Here is a 23,155-nt window from a genome sequence, read left to right on the forward strand (position 1 = left end):
CGCCGCTAATTATATCGTTCACTTTCGTCAACTACCTCTGGCGTTGCGTGTATAGATGTGAAAGGGCTAATTGAACTAATCGCAGCCAGAACCACGGTGTTATGCGTGATCAGTATCCAAAATTTCCGAGGAGAGTAAAATCATTAAGGAGAGTATGTGCGATGTTTTGCTCGTCAAATTTCGGGAGGACAATTTCGGCCGCACTTCCTTTTCCCGTAATGTCCGATCGAATTGTTTTCTGTCGAGGTAAAGTCACAACGGGAAAAAAGCGAGCTGCGCGACAAACTCGCGTCTCTGAAGTATAACGCATCGACTTTGCAATTTTTCTCGTTGTTTCGCGGCTCGGACTGCATTAGCGCTCTCTCTCTCTCTCTTTCTCTCTCTATCCAAGAGAGTGAGTGCACCGTACGACAGTGCAATGTTCTGTTTAGAGCGGGACACTCTATATATGTATACACCTTACAAACGGTCCCGGAATAGAAGCTGAATAGCGCGGCGGACTCTCTCCGTCCTTTGAGTAACGAAACGCGCGTTCAAAAAGCACGGTTACGTCAAACTTCTGCGGATTCCGGAAGTCCGTCGCTATACATCGCGCGGCCGCGCCGTCCCCGTCCGTCGCAGGACGACGACCACATTCATCCGCTCGCGAGTCCGGAACTCTTCATTAATTATCATTTGTACGGCTGGAAACCGCGACGGTCCTAACTACGTCGCTAACAAAACGGCCTCGCGGCGCTCATAAATCTTACCCCTAACTGCGGAAGCGAATCTGATATCGAGTTTGCACGGACACATATGCGCCCGACCAACATCATCTCGATACAATCTGTGTAACACACGCGCGCCTAACACACGGACTGTGCGAGGGACGCGACCATTCCGAGCGAGAAAAGCCGAGCGCAGAAGAGAAGATAAGAATGAACCTCTCGATATAGTGCACACTGAATGTCCCAAATGCGCGGGCTTTCCTTTTAACACGAAGAGCGCCATAGATCTGGCCAAAAAGGGACAGATGGTTATTTCGTTGCCAAGAGGTATGTCAACGGCTACGCGGCAACATTGCGAGAGCGACGAGTTCGGGGAAATTAAATTTCCAAAATGAAAACACACACACACACACACACACACACACACACGAGAGACCCGTGCTTTTCCTTCGAATTAATTCGAACTACGTGCACCACTTCATTACGTCGGTAAGCTGCGACGGCGAAATCACCAATTTCTTCCACCACGTGTATTTTCTGAAAAACCGTCGAGGCGGCAGCGTTTCGTTCACGAGAGTGGATCTCATCCCGATAGAATCTGATGTTAGAGGATCCTACGGATTGAAATCTAATATTCGAGATTAAGGAATTATGGATGTTAGAGAATCGACGTGCGATTCTTTTTTTTGCTAAGACAGGATCGAAGAATCCGGAATGGGGAGAAAGTACACGGTATCCGGATCACACAGTGTGCAGTGATATGTGTGTGTGTGTGTGTGTGTGTGTGTGTGTGTATGTGTCTTCTAAGCGGAAAGACGTGGAAAGCCTGGTACAAACAGAACAGAAGACCAGCGAGGGGGATTGCTCGAGACGTCAAGAAAACGTATTCACAGTCGGATATACTCCAGCTTCGAATTGTAACTCGGGTCTGCAATAACTGCCAAGTCATTTCTTTACGTTTTCACAATCCCCCCGTATTGTGTCAATCTTTCGCCAAGGAATGCTCGGCGACTCGCGTAGACATAGTAAGCTGACGCGCGCGATGAAAGAATCATTGAGCCAACCAATCATAATTTCAATGAAGATAATAAAAAAGATGCATATCGTGGCATCATAGTGCGAGGACCGACAGGTTGCTTCCCGTAATAGAAATTTTAATAAAGTTTTGCAGTTTTCTTTTATTATATTATCAGATGTGTGTGGAGAGAGCGGACGCGCGGGACGACAATGTTGACTCATAATGAAAATAATGTCGCATTACTGTTGCCATTAATATTCAACGAACGAACCTCTGACTAACAGAAACGTTCGCAATTTTATCCGCTTCAATATTATATTAACACACGCATGAGCTAATTTTGCATACGAAAAAGCACAATACGCGGAATTCCGGAGAATTCCTCAGAAAAATGCGCCTTGCGTTGTCATAGAATTTGCATCGCACACCGCGCGATATCTCCTATTCACATTTGAAAGCTCGACACCTAGAAATGTTTGCCCAGAATACACTGAGAAAAAATACTTGGACATTTGTTTGAGGAATATGAAGTTTATTTGTTTTTCACCCACGAAATAAAGTTTATTTCCGCGCGTAAATAAATCCTATATCCCATAAATAAATTTTCGAACGTCTTTCCCTTCAGTGTATGAAGGTCTCAACGCGAAGTTCACACAATATGCAATGAACAAATTGTACGGAGCGTACGCGAAAAGTCAATTTGATTCCAACGACAAATCGGCGGATCATTCTCCCGCGAGTGGAATTTTAATAATACACGGATACAACCGATTAATTAATCAGTCAACACCATGCGAATCGACTTAACGGGGAAGCCGTGAAAAGGAGAGTAGTCGTCGACAATTTATAACGCGAAACGCACCACTCTCTCTCTCTCTCCTTTCGTGGCACTCTTGCCATTCCCCTTCTTCTTCCACCGCCGCGTCGTGGCTCGCAAATTAACTTTTAATTAGGCACACTGAGAGCGTGGCTCGTTGAGCAAGATGATTGTCCGCTCGAACAAAGTATCGCGCGGCGCCTCGCGACGTCGCGGGGGAGGTTAATGTGGAATAAGAGCCGGTCGGATTGGCCGGAATCCTGCAATTGGCTTGCTTCAATAAAATCTCGTTTCGAAGCTTATTGCACCGAATTGACTCAGATGCGGCTCGCTATAGTGTACGCGTAAATCTCTCCCTTTTCCACCTCTTTCTAACTCTTTCTCTCTCTCTCTCTCTCTCTTTCTCTCGCTCTCTCACAATTCCGATTCGACAGCAAACGTTTGTATCAGCTTTCGTTCGAGAACTTAAAGTGACGTTTCAAGAAGAAATCTGCGAGGACGGCGACGCGATCGAATCGTGAAATATGACGAATTTCACGATTCGTATACAATCCAGGCGGAAACGCCGGGGAAAATGTTACGCTAAGTATTAGACTGCGTCGTAAAATTATGCTGTTTCCGTGTAGCTCGCATTTCTAAACGTTCATATTTCACCGGGCCTGAGTAAAACTATGTAAATTGGTTTATGAAAAAAGGGACATTATGTAAATCCAGTGCCTGTGCTTATGTACATTTTTACAACTTGCATCCCTCCCTCCCTCTCTCTCTTCTCCTGTATTATTTGAAAATTCAACTAGATCCCGAGTGCTATCGATTATGCATTCCGAAATGAAATATCCCGAAAAGCAGTTCGCCCCATTTCAGAGAATACTCCGGAAAAACTCAACTGAAATCCTCAATTGAAATCAAATCCGATTCCCGACTGTTCGCTGTACACTCGCGGATACGAAAAATGATAAAGGTAACTTGCTGTCTTTCGCTCCTTTAGCGCGACTGCATCGTTCAGATCGTTCGAAGAAATTCGCTTAAGTGTAGAATCACGCAAAGCAAAAATTCCAGATTTTATGTGCAGTGATGTCTGACGATTTAGCTCGTATCGGCTGACAAAAATCGACGACCGCCTTCGCGACTCTCGCTTCTCGTCCGACACACGTCGGCGTCTCGCGAATCCACCTTGGATTTCGGTCGAGTGCGCTGCGAGTATCCGACGGACTCGGAGCATGTACCCGAATACGTTAAAGAACTTAGGTTACCTACCGAGGTTTGCGAGTGACTATAAGACGTACGTCTCTCTCTCTCTCTCTCTCTCTCCTTTTCTCTCTTCCTCCCCTCCTCTTTCTCACAGAAGTTCGTCGTCGAGGATTTCACGGTGTCGTAAAGTTGCTTGAAAAATTCATCAATGAGGACGCCCGCCTGTAACGAGCGTCGAATATATCCCGGCGATGCTCATGCAGAATTCATGCCTGTTTATACGACTTAAAGTGCCGAGGGTGCTTCTTACCGTCGGACATTTCGAAATGAAATGGCGATGCGCGGCCGACGGAACTTGCGCGACGTTCGTGTAATTTTACGCGCGTGTCTTATCATACACACAATAAAAGATGCACCTCATGCGCTATTCAAAGCGCAACAATCGGTAAAGTTATTAGAAAAAAAAATTGCGAGGATTCCACACACCACAGGCGAACCTAACAATTATCTTATGTAGAACTGCTTGCATTAAGCGGATCGCGTAAATGTTACTTTATACATCTAAAATTGGTGAGAAAACAATCCCTTGGAAAAAGTGACGATTTTCGCGTAGCGTTTCAAACCGCGTTGTAAGATATACTATATGTCATTGCGGCCGGTATTATAGTTATTATTTGAAACTTGTCTCAAATGAGATATTCAGATTTGTATTTAGACATATATTAATATTAATATTAATAACACTGTTACGTGGAACTTATCTCTTATATGACATATTTAGCTTTTCTAAAGTTAAATCTAAAATTAACTCTAAAGTTAAATCCAAAATTATCTACTTTCAGTTGGATTGTGACATTTATATTTGCAATTGCAATTCAACCGCAAGACTCCCATCTAACACTGAGTTCATATCTGAGTGTCTTACTTGAAAAGAGTTTCAAGTAACGAATATTAATATAGGCCTAAGTGTGCCGTTTTATTGGACTGTCAATTAGCCCGTTAAGTTGTCGCAAAGAGACGAGTCGGAAAGATTCTGTGATGAATCAGATGTTAACTCGATACCAATTATTCCGTAAGAACAGATGTCCCTCGTGTTTAAGTATACTCGAGATCTCGGCGCCGTAATAGTGATGATTAATGAGACAATTTTTCTCGCATCCGAGATTCCATTATTTCTCCACATTTCCTCTCTCGGTCTTTCTCTCACGTTATCAGCCACCAATTACGTCCCGTACGTAACGATAGCTTTTATTTCGAACAAATATCGGTTCTTGCACGCTGAGCACGCTCGTCTTGCACATTGGCACGTAAGATCGCAATAATCTTCAATGAGTTTGTAGGACGAGAAACAATGTTTCGTGCGAATGACGTGAAAGATATCGTGAAAATGCCATCAACACACTTATAGACATAATTTATGGCACGTGTGTGACGCTTCCAACTGTCAACACAAATCCTTAGAGTTCGCTGTACACCGAACGTTTTCTACAAGTCTAATTTCTTCCTAGTCGCTAAAGTCATAATAAAAATTCAAAAAATCCAGTCGGATCAATACTGTGCTGAATAAATCATAAAGTGAATAGGAGCTCGATACGAGTACAGAGGATAGACGTGAACAGGCTAATTTTGACTGAATTACATCGTGCCTCTATCAGGGCCTGATGAAACTGATCAAGATTACTCACTGCATCATCCAGTGCATATCACAGCGTCACGCAGGTTGGAACGATTCTCGTCGCTTGTTCGATGCAAACAGACTGCCAACGGCAGTAATGTAATTAGCGAGACGAGGTTGGATTTGCAGTAACATCTCGGAGTATTGGATAGACTGGCCGGCTATCGTAACTGTGTCTAGAATTGATGAATGTAATCAACGATCCTTTGAACAGAATCTACGCATTAATTAACTTTCGTTTTACGTCAAAAAGATTATTCCACTGCGCACTACGATTTCGTGGTGCGCGTCGTGACTCGCAATTTTTCCTTCCTTGTGCTGCATTAATTGCACGCGGTGTGGCATCGTGATAGTTACCTCTTTCTTAGGTAATTCTTTCCGCACCACGAATACCGACAAGTCAAACAATTAGAACGGAAGGCTCCAACATCAACGAAGTTCGTAAATTATAAGAGACTGAAGATTCCGAAGTTTCCGATGAAACTTTAAATATAAAAATGCTAACAGAGACTTTTGCGGTACAACTTGAATTGGACTTTATTCCAACGGGGTTATACGATAGCATGTAATATAATTAATAAAATATTTGAAAAGATTGAAGAAACTTATCATTCTTATGAAGTATGTTATTCTGTGTTATAAATTACATACAATGAGTGTGTCATAAATTACATACAATGAGTAAAAAAATATCTGAACAATAAAAACTATTAGATACTAATAATATATTTACTTAACTAAAGTGAAAAAAAATAATCTCTAAAAGCCATTCGCGATTATCTGTTGCAACATTTAGTTAAATTTCATTAGAGCTTATTTGCATATCATATTTACTTAAATCTAAATTCTTTTCTTAAAACAGAATAAATAATTGCTTTGATTTAAAAAAAAAACTAAAGTTTTAAGAAAACGTATATTTTCTTATTTGAGAAATATTTTATATATTAGTACAAGTAAATATATTACTAATATTCGCCGAATAAATTTTTTTATTTCTTAGGTAATTTTTTCTCTCAGTGTATGAAACTATTATTTTTTGTCGGAAAACTGTTATATCCACCATGTACGTCGCGGTACGTGTCGCGACTCGTCGATAATTGAATCGATAATTCCGTCGTCCTCCCCCAATAATTGCCATTGTCGGGTGACAGTTAACGAAGTGATCGCGCAACTCGAATTGGTTTTGAGAGCGCGATAAGAGCAATCCAGTATGTAGTTTACGTTTCTTCCTTACTTTCTCTCGCAATCCCACCTTTTTCCCTCTTTCTCCTCCCTCTTTTTATTTTTTTGACATTGTTGCACCTTCGCTCGCCGAGCTTCTATCGAGCAGTCACTTTGTAAGATGGATCGCTCCGCGCCAACCGTTAATGGGCTTCCGGTCCGTTTCCATCGTCGGAAGTTTCCCGCTCTTTACAATTTAAGGTTGGCACACTCAGACCGATGTGCCAGACGAAAGCAATCTTATTCAGTCAGTAAATATTTAATTAAACGATGGTATAGCAAACGGAAGATACAACGCGACCGAGCGATACTTGGGGCGATCGAGCGATATCTTAACGTAAATTCCAACAAACGCGTGCACGAAGAGAATTATAATTATTTTCAATATGTAAAAATTCATTTCAGTTTTACTATAAATGTCTAGTAGTACGAGGATAGACTGTCAGTGAGATCCATCTTGCTGAGGAACACAGTAAATTTTTTAATAACATATATCTTTCAATTCCTAAAATATAAATAACATATAAAATAAAAAGAGTCAATTCGACTGCAGAATGTGTCGATCTATCCCTTGGTTACAAAATCCTATAGTAAAAAATACTTGAACATTTATTTGTGGGATATAAAGTTTATTTTCATGAAATATAAAATTTGTTTTTGTGAAATGACCTTTATTTATCCTACGAATAAATTTTCACGTACTCTTCTCTCAATGTAATTTTTGCTATAAAATTCTCTTCGTGTATGAGCATGTACATTCGCGTGATTTCTATGAGCAACTGAACTCAAACGCGTCGTCACTGATTTTTTTAATAATGTAGCCAAATCAATCTTTTAACCAAATTAATCAACTTTTCCAACAAAGTGACCTTATTTTCAATATAGCTATTTAGAACGCTCTGGATATTCGTTATCTTTCCATTAACGATGATTAAACGACTCGTGGTAACATTTACAACCGTAGGAGTATCACTCGGATCGGACGGAGTGTTCGGCAACAATATTTCCCGGGACAAATAGGCGACTTCGTTTGATGCCGCTGCTCGCCCGCTTGCCCTTAATTTCGAATCGCGGCTTCAGCACGAAAAGGCCTCGCTGAAAGCTTCGGTCAACAGTGTCGCGAGTTCTCGAGATCGACGAGTGAATCGCGATTGATATTCACTGTTCGGGGCGAGTGCCACTTTGATCTTCCTTGACAAGAAAACTTGAAGGTGAGCCTATATTTATAGACTTCTCTGTGCTCGCGAAAAGCACCCCACAATCTTTATCGGACTCTCGTTCGTACGATCCTGAAATTCATTCGAGCGAGATTTGTGTGCCTAATTTTCGAAATCTCGTCTCACTTCGCGACTCATTCTCTTCGCGAAAACGAGCGAGAGAGAGAGAGAGAGAGAGAGAGAGAGAGAGAGAGAGAGAAGGGGGGGAGTTGAAAGGGGAAGATGAAAGATACGCTCTGCTTTTTACAGCGCGCGGTATTTAGTCTCAAAGACTCGTCGGGGACTTTGTAGATCGTGACTGCTCACGTTCCGCGGATTTTCGCGTCTAAATCCTTGATCCGGCGTGAAAAGGAAGCAAGACTGTATCTCCTTCACGCGCTCTTTTATCGCGTTCCGTTCGAACGTGGTGTGAGGCGAATTTTATCGGGGGAATTTCCGTGACATCGTTGAGTTATTTTTCGATACGCTATGCGCGGTTTCCTTTGTTTATACACGGCGCTCTCTTCGGATTACGTCGCCTTGCGCGACATCCAGTATGAGCGAACTCCTCTGTCAAGCTTTGTAAGACGAATCGTTCGAGAGCTCCCCTTCGGTTGCTTTCGGTGCGCGATAGATCGACCAAATACCGCCGAAGAAGTTCACCGTGCATCGCGAAATGTAACGCACATATAGAATACTTCGGATAAAGTGACTCTCGCTTGTACGCCTCTAAAAGCACCGGTAAACGGGACTAGAGTGTCACGAAGGACATCGCCTTCGTCCAAATAAAGTCTCGTTTGATGTCACTGTATGATATAAAATTTGTGATTCTGATAATATTTTTATCAGTGTATTACTTTACTCTGCATGCGTTTTACTCGCATCCTTCTCTCCCTTCAGACACGCTCACTTCAGCAAAATATATTTTCAGCGCAAAGAAAAAACTTATATGCATCGAAAATGGTAGTAGTAACATACATATAAGATTATAATCACTAATATTACACAGTATAGAATTTTTTAAAAATGATTCCTTTGACCATAATTTCAAATAATTATTAACTCTACGTGATCATAATTATAAATATGAACACTTTGTGCTCGCTTCAATTTATACGCAATTATCCGCAAAAAAGCGTATTTCGCGTTGAAACAATTTTCTACGCCGTGATAAATTATTCCGTCGAAATAGGAGCGTTAACATGATGGGCGACCCCGCGCGGAAGACGCGATGACGATGCCAGATGCAGGAGAGCAGGCAGCACGAAATCGTTTCTCCATTATTGCGCGAGACACCAGTGTCCGCGACAGACGCGTGCACATACACACACTGCAGAAATTTCTTGCCACGGTGACACATGTTCCGTATTCCTTTACCGCGCGTCTCGATCGAGTAAATTACGACAAAACTTCCGCCAACTCTCGGCCGTCCTGTCGCGACCGTTATTCCAGCGAGAACTCATCGAAACGTAGTAAAAGCAAAATTGAAAGTCGAGTGCCGAAATACACGTTCACTTGGCAGATTAAATCCCGTCTAACGCGAGGCTGGGGATGTCGAATATCTATCTCGTTGTTCGTTTCGCGTACGTTGCGCGTACCTAGGGAATTTATTTACCAGTCCATTAATCAAAAGCGTTTTCCTATTACTTCGACTAATCGCTCGACGGAGTGGGATTTAACGGCACCGAGAGTGAGTCGCGTCTTGAATCCGAACTGTGGCTCCGTTATACGCTACAATCTCTTCTCTTCTCAGCGCATTATATTAATAACACACCAAGAACGCGCGAAATGAACGTTACGACTTACTCTACGCGCGTACTCTTCGTGCTGAATCACGATTCACGCCACTCGCGAAACTTCGTTCTTCTGTTAAATCAGCATTATTATTCGTATCGTCAATTGGCAGTCTTCCTCTTTCTTTTGCCAAATCAGTCGGGCGCGCGAAAAGCTAAAATCAATTTCAAATCCCGACTGGAAATACTATTGCGATCGTTAATGCACACACATTGGATCGTACACGGAATATAAAATAGGTCACGGAGACACGAGGAATTCCTCGAGGTAACGTCGCTCACCCACGCGCTCTCGCGTAATCGCCATTACGGCGGGAAATATCAGCGATGAGTATAATTGGATTTCCCGCGGAATGCGTATAATTAAATGCAGCCAATTTGGATATTCCCGAGTCTCTGCGTAACTTTTTCCCCTCTGACTGCAAATCGCATTAATGACGGTCGGGAGTTTTCGTGGTAGCCGGAAACGACGACGACGACGACGACAACGGGGAAGTACGACGACGCGACTTGGTCGTCGACAGAGGTCGGTTTATTCGACCGTCGTCGTAGCCGCAGGGCGGGCTCCTCTCTTTCGCTCAGTACGGATCAAACTTCGATTTTAATCGTGTATTCGGTGGAGTGAAAAGCAGGACGAGCCCGGGCGAGCAACATGCAATCGCTGCGTGAACTAAACCGAACGATGCACGGGCCCGCGACGCAACAGCGACGATATTTCATCCCACGTATGTTTTATTCAGGCGCGCGTTGTATGCTAAAAGTCGACAGGTAATTATTTCCGCAGCTTTCCGCGGCTTTGAGAGAGCCGCCCCGGTGAGAGGCGGTGCCCGTCCTGCATCGACGGCAGCCACTTGAGCGCCGAAATCGTAAGGAAGATATTAGGCGGCGGGCTCTCCCCCAAAGAAAGCCGAGATTTATAACCGGAATGCCTCGACACGCGAGCGACGGGCACGCCAGGGGGGCACGAAGAAATGCAGGCTGGCGTTAACCCAAATTGCCGAATGTCTGGGAGACACCGTTTTCGTTGTTATTTATCGGAAACCGCGCCGGCCAAAATCGGATTTACCGCAAAGGAACGAGCGAACGGGAGGATTACTGACGGACGGACAGACAGATTCGTACGCGTGCCTCGAATGCATCTCGCAAAATGTTGCTGCGTCAACGTTATTTCGTCCTGCGAGGTTCCAGCCCGCGGTGCTCGGAAATTACGCTTTGTTCGCGCAAAAGGTGCCCCGTTTTCGTCTCGTGCTCCTCGTCTTGCTGTACTCCGCGGATTGTCTTTGCGCGGTTTTTGCCCGCTCACTGCACATTCAGCGAACGTCGGATCGGATGTCGGGTTTCGCTTTATTGCACGCGTCCAGGACGACTAGTGCGGGCACAACCCTCCGGAAACAACCCGGTACAGTTGGTTGCAAAACGGTCTATACACAATGAAGTTGCGAGCTCACCGAACGATCAAAATTCAGAATTATTGAAAGTTTTCCCAGTAATTATATCACTATTACTGTTACCAATTATTTTGTTAATATTATCGTCGTTCATTATTATTTAATGTTCTTATTTATATGATTAATTTATTATTATTGCGTAAATCTCTCAGTAATGACTCTCAATTTTGACATTTTGGTGAGGATCATCGGCAACTTTAACAACTTAATTGTTAAAATAACTTTTTCTAGCTTTTGAATGATCTCTAACAATAGGTCTTTTTATTCGTTTTGACAAAAAATCTCTGTCGATGATCAATAAAAAACGCGCTTCAGTAACCACCCACATACATTTTTTGGCACATAGTACACGGTAAAAAACATTTTGTATTTGAAATCAATCTGTGTGAAAAATTGTATGTTAAATTTTTAACATACTTATGTATTAATTTCACATACTATCGTGTTATTCACAGTAAATTCACAGTTTCTGTCTCTAAAATTTGAAAAGTTATTTAGATTAGCCCCGATCCCAAATGTGTGCACTGGTCACACAGAGAAAGTTTTGCAACTGTTGTAAAAATCGTGAATTTGATTGATGTATACTCTTAATCCTGACTGAATCTAAAAGAATATATCAGATTCACGAATTTTACAATAGTTGCAAAGCAGCTTTCTCTGCTGAACGCAGCCATTGTCACGAAGGAGTGCGTCGCTGCAACTGCAGCATTAAATAATCCCTGCGCAACTGCGTGTTTGGCGGATCTTGTGAAGAAAAAAAAAAAAAAACACGTCCTGGCTACCGCACAATAGTTCTCGTCCAGTGCAGATTAGTTCAGGAGAGCGGCATTATGTGTTACGCGCTCGAGTATACGTAATAAACCGCGGCTTTGGAGCAGCTGCCCAGAGGCGAGTGTTTCGCAGCAGATAAGTCACGGCGGTGAAAGACGAAGCTAGATTTCGGCAGTGAGCGGCGACGGAGCGATTACGCCGTTCACGAAGAAACCGGCCGTGTCAGCTGAACGCAGTCTCTCCACGAAATTGCAACGAGGAGTGCAGCACACGCTCGCGCGCGCCCGTCCTTGATCGAATGCGTTTCTCGCATTGCACCGCCATTGATCGCAAGTGCACTCCACGGTCGCTAAGTTCGACTGAAGAGCACGAAGAGACACGCTCTGCCGAGCTAACAGCCGCGATCACGCCGACATTCTCTCGTCGAAATACAGTTGGTTGAAGTGAGCGCTTAAAATGTAGGAAAAGAAGGCTCTCAGAGTCTCCGTATTTAATTAAAAGTTTAAGTTCATCAGTGTTGGGCACCAATCAATTAAAGTCTCCTTTGACCAAATTAATAATTAAGGTTAATCAATCGTCATATGTAAACATAAAAATAATTTCATCGATCAATACTCAACACTGAAGTTCAATAAGAGCCTATATGCAATTGTTGATGTGCAAATCGTTGCTGCATTGGATGTTAATTAAATAAGACACATAAATGGTCAAATATTTCGGTTCTTATGTCGGGTCTTTATCAATCGCCAACAGATCGAATAAAAAATATGAAATAAAATATATAATGTATAAAGAATAAATATTAAATAGGTTATCAATCATTGCAACGCTTCTTATGCGTGATTAATCGTCATTGCAATTTGCAGAGTTGAAACAAGGACGAAAACGTTTAATCGTTTGTTCATTTCAGTTGATCAAACACACTAACAATTTGCGTACTTAATCGGCGCGTATAGATCGACTTTTAATATTTTCAAACGAGTTTCCAAAATTCACCAATCATGTGAATTAAAAAAATTTCCGGTCATCGTGCGGGATATCGGAGCAGTGTCAATTTTGCACGGTGTTGCACGGTGTAGCGCGACAATATTAATTAGGAGATACGCGATACGACAGATAACGATAGTTAACTCGATACGTTCGCGCATTATTCGCTGTTCTCTAACCTGACAGAATTAACAAGGGACGCTTCCTGCCGTCCCGCAACGCCCGTCGAATGCGCTTCTGTGCGCAAGACGATGCATTGTTTTGGGCCGGGCGTAGACTCCGTCAAAGGAGCTACAAGACCGCGTACACCCTTTGTTGGAGTAATAGCTGCAATCAGCTTTGCGCCGTTGGTTGCAACATCTTTCGAGGGTGCAGCCGTGCATTGCGACGCATGCAGTTCGCGTGACTGCAATTATTGACAGATGCGGCAGAACTTGTCAGACAAAATTAAAATGAGCCCTCGCTCGCCCGATTTTTATTCGCGCTATTATATAAGTCTCCAAATCGCGTTACTGAACGCCAATGCAATTACGAACTTGCAATTCTCGCGTCCAGGCTTTTTTCACTGATGAATTTTTCTGGGTGTTGTCCAGTAATTACGCGATTACGCGTAATTATCCGTTATCCGTAAATTATCTACGTGTTTATTACGCGCTTTCGTTTCTACCGCTTAATGAACTTGACATCTCATTATTGTTGTACCTTTATGCAATTAGTATTGCGTTATTATAACGTACTATTACGATATCCACACAATGATATCTTATAATTGCGAAAGAATGTGCTATTATAACACATTTGCAAAAAGATAAATCATAAAAAGAAAATTATTGCACGCTATTTTTATCTATCATCAGAGGCAAGTGATAATTCTGCCGTATCTTGGTCGCGTGATGATTGTGACTCGTAAAATTCACAACTTATGGAAAGTATCTAGAATGTGAACTTTATATCAAATAGTACGGCCAAGTTTCGCCTTTCTTTCATAGGATTTTGTGAAACTTTGAGTATTCCAGTAAATGACATATCGATTTGAGAAGAAAGAGCGAACAGATATTCTAAGAATATAAAGTCTCGATATTATTCTCGTTTGAAAGATAAACGTTTCAAAAGATTGCTGTCTCAACAAATAACCATACTAGTTGTTTATTGAGATTGCAAGCTTTTAGATCGCTTATCTTCCAAACGACTACGAGAACAATATCGAGACTCTATATTGTTGATCCATTCAATGTAAGCTTCATAGTCGTTGCATCATTAATTGGAATATTCAAAGTTTTTGAAGAAAGAGCAAAATGTCTATGAGCGCGCTCGGCCGCACTTTTTGTGAAACTGATAATTTTTTAAAATTTATCTCTCTCTCTCGGGATTCTCACTGTCGCGATTCTTCATTACGCGCGCGCATTAAGAATTTACAACGACGACGACGCGATATTTGCGTTAAAGATTACGACTATCTTAAACATCCTCCGCAGGGAAACGCATACTCTACGTGCCGGAATTAGCATGAAAAGCGGTACCTGCCTAATCTAATGCATTTCACGGAACTCGCATGTCGAATGCGTTGCTGTACGGGATGGGTTGGCACGGCGGTGCACGTATGGCGCGTTCACGTATACATATGCAAGCGGATGCGTGTACGTCGTAACGGCGGGAAGTCTCTGACGCACGCGGGGTACATCTAAAGGAACTCCTTTGTATCCGAAATTAACCGCGAACAGTTGGAGTATTTAGCCATTTGAGCTAGAAAGCGAAACTTCTCGGTAATGTCGAATCTATGGCGCTTGGCGAAATTAACGCTCGAGTGCTAATGCTCTTCTACGCGCGCATACACATGTATATTTGAGTATAATTCTTCGTACACATTTTACCCGTGCACGATTTAATCGAGATTTTCAATCGCAGATATAGTTGAGGCGAAACGATCAAGTCGAGGTATCTTAACTCGTCCATTTGTACATTTGAGCATTTTTGTCATTACGAAAATAATTTAGAAAACTGCGTCAATAATATATTCTTATACTTCAACTTTCGACTAACTACACAATCGGATTGTCATTCGACGAGTTTGTGTCTATTACGAAAGACTTGCGAAACGTGACGCGAGATTATGGCTGGCGACGAAACCAAAGCGAAACGGAGATTAGAAGAATTTTTGTCAAGATTGCTTGACATTACGCGGATCTTTGAGCACAACTACATGCCAGCCAAAGAGGAGAAAAATCCTCCTCCAATTACTTCGCAGAGCTCTGGAAGAGAATTTGTACCTAATAAAGGGCACGGAGAAAGTGAATAGGAAGGAACAGAGTCGGGCTTAGGGGCAGCAGGAAGCGGAGGGGGAAGAGGAGTTCGACGAGTGTGTAAGCCCGTGAAACAAGGGCAGATTGTGCTCTGTATTCGAAGCTTGAACAGCGCACTTTACTGCGGAAGAAAACTTTTACACTTCGTGAATATGCTGCATAAGCATATTTCATAGTTTCCTTATAATTATGTGCGTGTACCTTTTGGCGAATCTTCATTCGAACGACGATATGTGTAGAAGAATTGCCGATACTCTAAATGTATGGAATTCTCTGTAAAAAAATCGCTGCAATTTTTATCTTATGCGCGATTCTTTGTTGAAAATTGAAAATTGCCCAACATAGCGCGGAAGAATCATCGAGCATTAAAGGTTCGTCTGCAATACATGGAGTAAGCTTGGCATAAAAGCTGGAATACGAAATAAAGATAATTTATTTCGCTTACACTCTTAGCTTCTCCCTTCTCTTCCGCTCTTACACTGGAAGTATTCTCTTAAGTAAGAGAATTACTTGGCGTAAGTCCAACTTATGTCAAGCTTACTCCGCATATTGTAGACGAACCTTTAGAGATGAAATATCTTAATTGCGCGAGACCCAAGGTAAGGTGCTAAATCAAACAGGAGAAAGTTACGCGCGTGTTAGACGCGAGAAAAAATTCTACGCGAATCACGCGAAAGCGGATCGTCTCAGGCGAATCTTCGTTGTTAATTACAAAAAGGCGTGACACGGGAACGGAGCCTATTTCGGCATGAGTGAGCAGTGAATTAAGTCCGCCGGTGAGTGAACGTGGAAAAGGCGGATCCTCCCTCCCTCTCTCTCGGGAAGGATTAAATCGTAGCGGAAGAATGTGTCCCAGCTGCTGGATACAATGCGTAAAACCAAGTCAAGTGGATAATCTTAATTTATAGGGAGCTACGCGAGAGAGAGAGAGAGAGAGAGAAAGAGAGAGAATAGCGAGCCTATATCGACGCATGCGAACGCACGCGGGCATCTCGATTTCATCTGCAGAAGATTTCATATATCTCTCGCGAATCAGAGATATCGAGAGATCGCGCTATTGAATATTGATACCCTCGAGAGTCCCCGGAGTTATCTCCAATAAAATATTCCGCATAATTCATCTTTAATATCAGTGAATAATATGATATCTCTTCGATATATAATGCCGATGAAATTTACCCGGTTAGAGGTCATATTTATAAATTCTCCGCGTAATACGCGAGTACACTGCGAAGCCTCTTTCCCCGCAATCGGCGAGTTACGTGTGGAACGCGCTTGATAAATTATGGTATAAATTGAACTAATCGCCATTCGCATGTTAAAATATATACAGTACTCTAATATAAACACAGCCCCGCTCTCCGATTTCCTGTCCAATTCTCGAATTGATGAATGTTCATTCATATCTGGTATGTTACAATTGCGAAATTTCGTTTAAAGGTGTACCATAACGCATTCCTCACCATTTGTATCGGTGATTCCCGCTGTAACAATTTTCACCAGAAGCGCGACTGGAATTTTCACCAAAGGTAAAATTCAAAACGTGTTATGCATTCATAAGTGCGACATAGAGTTACACGTTGCTTCTCTTAGTCTTTTGTCTATTCTCTTTTCTTCCTTTTAAAAGAATATTATTTTCATTATTGTCTGAGGTATAATGAGAAAAATCGCAATTAGGAGAAAATTTCAGGTGAAAATGCTCGTTCATTGCACTGCTCATTAGTCCCATTAATTTAGGGAACCTAGACACGACATTCTTCGATTGTGTATGTGTGTGTGTGAGCCGGAACAAATGAAAATTTTTTCCACGAAAAATAATGAAAAAAAAGAACTTTCTCGCTGCTCGAGTTTCAACTATCTGAATGTTCGCTATTCGAGTTATTTTCAGGAATGCATTACTTGGATAGCGCGAGCTGACTGTATCGAAATATAATTGCTAACGGAAAATATTTGAGAAATTTAACATGTCCTTTAATTTGCGAACTCCAATTAATCTATCAATTTACCACAAATTCGTTAAATTGAATATGTATATTCGGTTTATAATTATATACGTTCACATGCGGCAAATTAATATTGTACATAGTACGCACATTTATTTCATACATGTGCAACAAGAAAATTTATATGCATTGTGTGTAAACCTTTTCGGAATTATGTTTCTTAGTCGTTACTAATTTTAATTTCAAACGATCTTTATCCGAGCCACCGCTCCCGTCACTTTTCGGACTGTCGAAGAAATTAGTGACCTCGAAGCTCATTCTACTTCCTCGGTCGGCAATTACGTGCACGACGATCGTGGGGGAAGTTCCTGTTAAGGGAAGTGGGTACTCTCCCAGGACTATTCTCGCGTTGATAATAGGACTTTTCAATGGAATCCTTAATGATTGTTCCTCGTTATTCCGATCCGTTTCATCCTCTTTCTTGCCTCATTTTCAATTTCGATTTCTCTACGCGTCATCGATCGATTTAATCTCTCTGACTTGTTGGAAATTTCTTTCACTTTCACTTCATAAGAAACCGTATCCGTATCACGGCGACGGAATATTTCTTTAATAGCGATCAGCTTCCCCGAAGTATCGAGCTTTAAATTGTTAACTCGACTCGAGCTCTTTTTCCAATCTGCTGCGATTGCAGTTTGTGCAACAAGAGACTTACGTAACTCCCAGACCGCATTTTTATTCTGATCTTTTCAGTGTACATCATCAAACATTGTTCGGCATAACTAACTTTCGGTATAACAGATTTTCAAATCTCTCGGCGAAATTCGCTGTAACGAGATTCGCCTATGATTTATTCATTAATATACAAGGCGTCTTCAACACACTTTTGCCTGGCTCCCCCTGTGAGCTCAGTACGCCAGAGTGCGAGTTCTCGCGTATCCTTCCAAGTTAAAAGTTCTCTCCTTTAATGCTACAAACGTACTCGAACGCGAGTATTCCGTCGTGCTAAGAAAGGCGGCGAACAGCGCCGAAGAATTTCGATTCTACTCATCGCGCGGTTACGCCGTGAGCTTTTTACAATATTTCACTGTTATGAATAAGAATGCAGCCCACGCGGAGCAGATCTTCCAGGACGGTGGAACTTACTCCGGGAAGGCTCTTGGAAAGAGAGTTCACCTAAACCCTTTTAAAACTTCAAGACCTGCGTTCGCACCCTCTCCTCCGCTTCCCCTCTTCTGAAAATCCCTAGCGAAACTTAAATTCAAATCTTGGCGATACCGCGCCTCGTTTTCCTTCTTCCTCTCTCTTTCTCTATCTCTATCTCCATCTCTCTGGGCGCAGCTTAGTCTCCCTTTAAATTCCCAGTTAGCAGAGTTAAACCAGACCCGAGCACGTGTATATGAGCATCCGCTCTCATTATACGTTTGCCGACTACATGTTGAATACATTGCGGTTTACAGGAGGATATCGTAAGATTGTGTAACCGTTGTAGAACAGTCCGACAACAGACAATAACCTTCTCGATTAAATTATTACGACCAGATTGCGCTTGTGACATCAAGTTTACGGCAATAAGAATCTGTTACGAAAGTTCCTAGAAACATATGTTCAATTTGATGCTGTTTCCGATTTCGTTTTATTTTCTTAACGATTCGAGTCTGCTTATCCTTCACAGGAGGTGCTCGAAATATTTTTTTATTTAATCGATCTCTTGATATTCTTTCGACATGCTCAAACATTGTTATCATTTAATGGAGATCGTGATGGCAGAGAGTCGAATGAAATAAATTATAGTATCAGAACTACAGTATCTTCCGGAAGGAATTACTGAAACACGAAACACGTTGTAACTTGGAAACAGGATCAAATGGGATATATGTTTCTAAGAACTTGTTTTATCGTTTTCAAGTACTGAATCCATCCCTACAGCAATTTCAAGTTAACGTATGAATATACATCAAGCTGAACTCTATAATAACAGAATATTAACAGTAAAATACATTTTGATTATAACTAGAAACTTTTTATTTCGGAATATGTTTAGTATGACGTAAAGTGTAGGAAATTAATGTGAAACTCCGTCAGAGACAGATTTCCCAAAAGACGATTTCTCAAGTCGGCCGAAAAACCCACGACTAAGGTGAACGATTGTAATTTGACGATTGTAATTTGAGACATCTTGTATCAACTTTACATCTTCACTATCTGGTGTCTCCATACGTCGGAATACGAAGGTCTTAATCAAACGTCAAGAGGGAGTCGAATATCTCGCCTCTCTCTTTCAACGTTCACATATTGATACCGCTGAGCACGCGTGCCCACGACGTAATGCATGGGAGACACGCTCGGCGGCAATAAGATAAGTTCGACGGGCTGTTTTCCAAGTGGGTTTTCTTGTTCCACTCTCGATATCTCACGTATGCGAGCGTGAGTATACGTGGTATGATTTAATCGCGTGCATGACTTCGCACTATACGAAAACATCGTGGAAAATGTATTTAATCGCAACAAACGGGAGCGCTCGCGAAAATGGCGTCTGGATTACAAATCGCGCTCTTATCGTTTCGCCGAGCAGTTCTTGTCATTATATTCGTCCTACTGCATCGCGTGCATTGATTGACCAATTTTCTTCGACATCTCGAAGCATGATATCTCGATATATATGTGTAAAGTTATTCTTATCTCGCATGACTAATAAGGAAACCTACACAAGTGTCCGCCTTCGATTTTTATGAACTTGTAATATGTTGTATTTTAAACTTACTTAAAATAACAGATGTTTTTTTATTATATGTGCCCTTTTGCAAGTTTAGGGGGTGAAATACTTCTTTGAAGAAAATCGGTTTTTTTCATTTAAAAAGAATATAATGAAAACTATAAGAGATAGAAAAAAATATTTTTAATAAAAGTTGAATAATTTGAAGAGTACTTTACAGAAATTATTTTAATAATTATAATAAGAAGTAGTGGAGGAAATATTAATAAAAAAAAATTTTTTTTTCAAATAATTTCTGTAAAGTACTCTTCAAACCATTCAATTTTTATTAAAAATATTTTTTTCTATCTCATATAGTTTTTATTATGATCCCTTTAAATGAAAAAAGAAATCGATTTTTTTCAAAAGGGTATTTTACCCCTTAAACTTGCGAAAGGACACATATAATAAAAAACGTATCTGTTATTTTTATCTAAAGTACAAATTATAAGTTCATGAAAATCGGAAGCGGACACTTGTGTGAATTTCCTTGTAAGTGTCATATTAATAAGTCAAGTACGATGTGGATTGCAAATCATAGATCCGCACAGTCTGAGCTATTGAAATCTCGTGACACTAGGTGGCTTAGAACCATACATCTATGCTGCCAATCAATTGCTGTCGATGGCTACTATATCGACAGTTTCGCGATGTATGCGATATCGCTGCAGTTTCGGATAAATCGCCAGACATTAAATAAAAATGTCGCAGTTAAACGAAGACTGGCGATCTTTGCCGGACATCATGTGGAGATGATTTTTATTTAATATGAAATGAGTCGAGCATTTTTATACCGAAACTACGAGATAAACATCTGTCTTCTCTCTGGAGAAAATAACGCGATAATATAAATTTTGTGCCCGGAGAATAATCACGATAAATCTCCACCAGATATAAATTGACTTTGATCTTTCGTCAAGAGTTTAGAAATCACTATGCTGAGAGAAAAAATAGTTAATGGTACTAAAATTATAGTTATTAGTTCGGCATACATTTTTTTGTTCATCTAATGAAAAAATAGTAATGTGCATATACAGTTATTGTCACTATAGTAACATTTATTACCAAAATGATTCCCTTGACTACAAATCCCGAACCGAAATTCTGATCTTACTTTCAGCTTCACTATTATTCCATTCAATATCTATTTTGATATTCTGAAGTCTATAATATAACCTATTCTGACGCTAAAGAAAGCAAAAAGGGAAATTTCGGACATCATCAGAGACAAAGTAGAAGTAAATTGTATCATTAAAATTAAAACTACTTTGCTAACTTAGCTCCTACTGTGTTGTAGAATTCAAGATTTAACATAGGGCCAAAATTTCAACTTGGGATCTTTTACTGTGTAATTACAGTTACAAGAGCACTTTCCACTCGGTGTATGTATCGACATTGCAATAATTCGCGCGAGACGTTTCAGCAAATTATTACGCGGCGCGTTTGGTTTAGTTTCTGCGCTTACTTCCAACGCGACGGATTTCTTCCCCGGAGCGTCTCAGATTCCAAATAATTAGTTCTGACGCTTATTTCCTTTTGAATGAAAGCCGTTCGAGCAAAAGTCTTAAGAGACGGAAATGGATTCATGCGACGTCTGAAAACAGCTCTCTCCTCGCTTTCGTGCCGGCCGAGTCCTTGGCCGGAGTACGATTTCAGCGTCGTCCTGACCGCGGTAACGCGTTTCGTTTGCTGGAACATCATTTTTCATCTGTCGCCTCTCATCTGGAGTCCCGACTATGATTTATCGCGCCGCACCTCATCGTCGAAAAACTTGCTAATGCGTGCCGCGCAGCGGGATGAAGATGCACTGCCGTTTCCGTCGGGAGGAATCCCGCAAGTATCGACAGGATTTTCACGGGGCGCGTTTTAGTGGAAATTAATCTCGGCTTCGTCGGCCACCCGCGCTTTTTTCATATCGTGAAAGTCCAGAGGAACTTCTCAACGAAGAATAATATTTAAACTGTCGCTTCGATATTGACTCTTTGCGCAGAATAATCGCGGTCCGCGTCCTTGATTATTTAACGTGGAAACATGCTCCTCGGTTGAGCCAAGACGAAACTCATTTTCCAACTATTTCAACAGAGACGGAACATCCGGCTTTAAATTTTTAAGGCGCGTATAGCTTGAGAAAGTAAAGACTCGCGTGAGCAAGGAGGAGGAGTTCTTCATCCGGCTGATTTTTCATCAGCTGTGTCGCGTTACGTCCCGAGAACTGATGTTTCCTTCTCTTATGCAATTTTAAATATCTCAGACGGTCTAACGATCCGAGAGTAAAATCACGAACGCGCGAGATAATGTGGAAAGTACTCGTGCAATATCAAATGCACAATTTCGAGATAGAAAAGCACAAAGTCGACTCACCAATCGGACGTCGTTGCCTGCCTGAATTCCCGACGGTCATCGCACTCTTCCCTGAAGAAATCGATGCGACTGCTCTGTCTGCAAAGCAAAACGAACCGAGATTGAAATACGTATTAAGACATAATTCACAATTGCGTTTGTTAGACACGTCATTTGATCGTCGCTCGATTAGAAAGCCATCGGGATTCGACCGCGCCGTGCAGCAAACTCCGGCACGTGTTGCGTCAAAAGTTGGCGCCGTTTAGCACGCTGATAAAATCTCAATTATAGTTCCCGACGTATCGCGTAAGTATCGCGTCGATATCTCCTACGGCTGGTATCGTACATATATTCATGCATGCACGCATAATCGCTCATATATTCATAAAAAAAACATGCATGCAAGTGAACACAGAAAAAAAGAATGGTTGTGTCAACCAGAAAAATAGTAAAATATGGCATAGTGCTTTTCTTTCTGGCTTTAAGAATCACTTCTAACGAGTAAACCTACTCAAAAGTTACACTCCGAAATACATTTCTCTTTCTAATTTGGCACAAATGTAGAAGTACAAAAAATATTTAGGTCATATTTTTTCATTTTGCCCCACTTTGAGTTTCACGGGCAGTTTATAGCTTTTAAGTAGCGCAATTTAAGTAGCGCTAAAATATCATTTTGATCGCGAGATTCTCACGATACATCTTCAAGCAGTATAAGTTCGCCAAAATCTTTAAAAGTTATCTATACATGTCACGGTCAACGTCCGAGATCGACCATTTCGCAAATTGGCTGAGCTTTTCGCACTTTAGCCGATTCTGTCGACCACATCGGAAAGTTTCAATGAGGGAAGTGGTAACTTCGCATCCCGGCCAGGCTATATCGCAATCTGGCTGTAAGTACATGGTCAGGTTTCGGAAAGTGTCGTATGGAGCAGCACGAATTTTAGGTAATTTCAAGTGTCATAACACTTGTCAGATCTAAACCCTTGTATTAAA

The 23,155-nt window shown here is 41.5% G+C and overlaps 1 protein-coding gene across 2 annotated transcripts in view; it reads right to left on the reverse strand.

Moving 5' to 3' along the window:
• Positions 1–22,262, reverse strand: part of LOC116845614 — a 213,400-nt gene extending 191,138 nt beyond the window's left edge. For both annotated transcript variants that reach the window (XM_032818523.1, XM_032818524.1), the window contains exon 1: positions 22,184–22,262. The gene's annotated coding sequence lies outside the window, so the exon portion shown is untranslated. The remainder of the gene's footprint in view (positions 1–22,183) is intronic.
• Positions 22,263–23,155: the final 893 nt, after the last annotated feature.

This window comes from Odontomachus brunneus, unplaced genomic scaffold, assembly GCF_010583005.1.
Source record: "Odontomachus brunneus isolate Ranch 3 - 2012 unplaced genomic scaffold, Obru_v1 Obru_scaffold_054, whole genome shotgun sequence".
Taxonomy (NCBI): Eukaryota; Metazoa; Arthropoda; class Insecta; order Hymenoptera; family Formicidae; genus Odontomachus; species Odontomachus brunneus.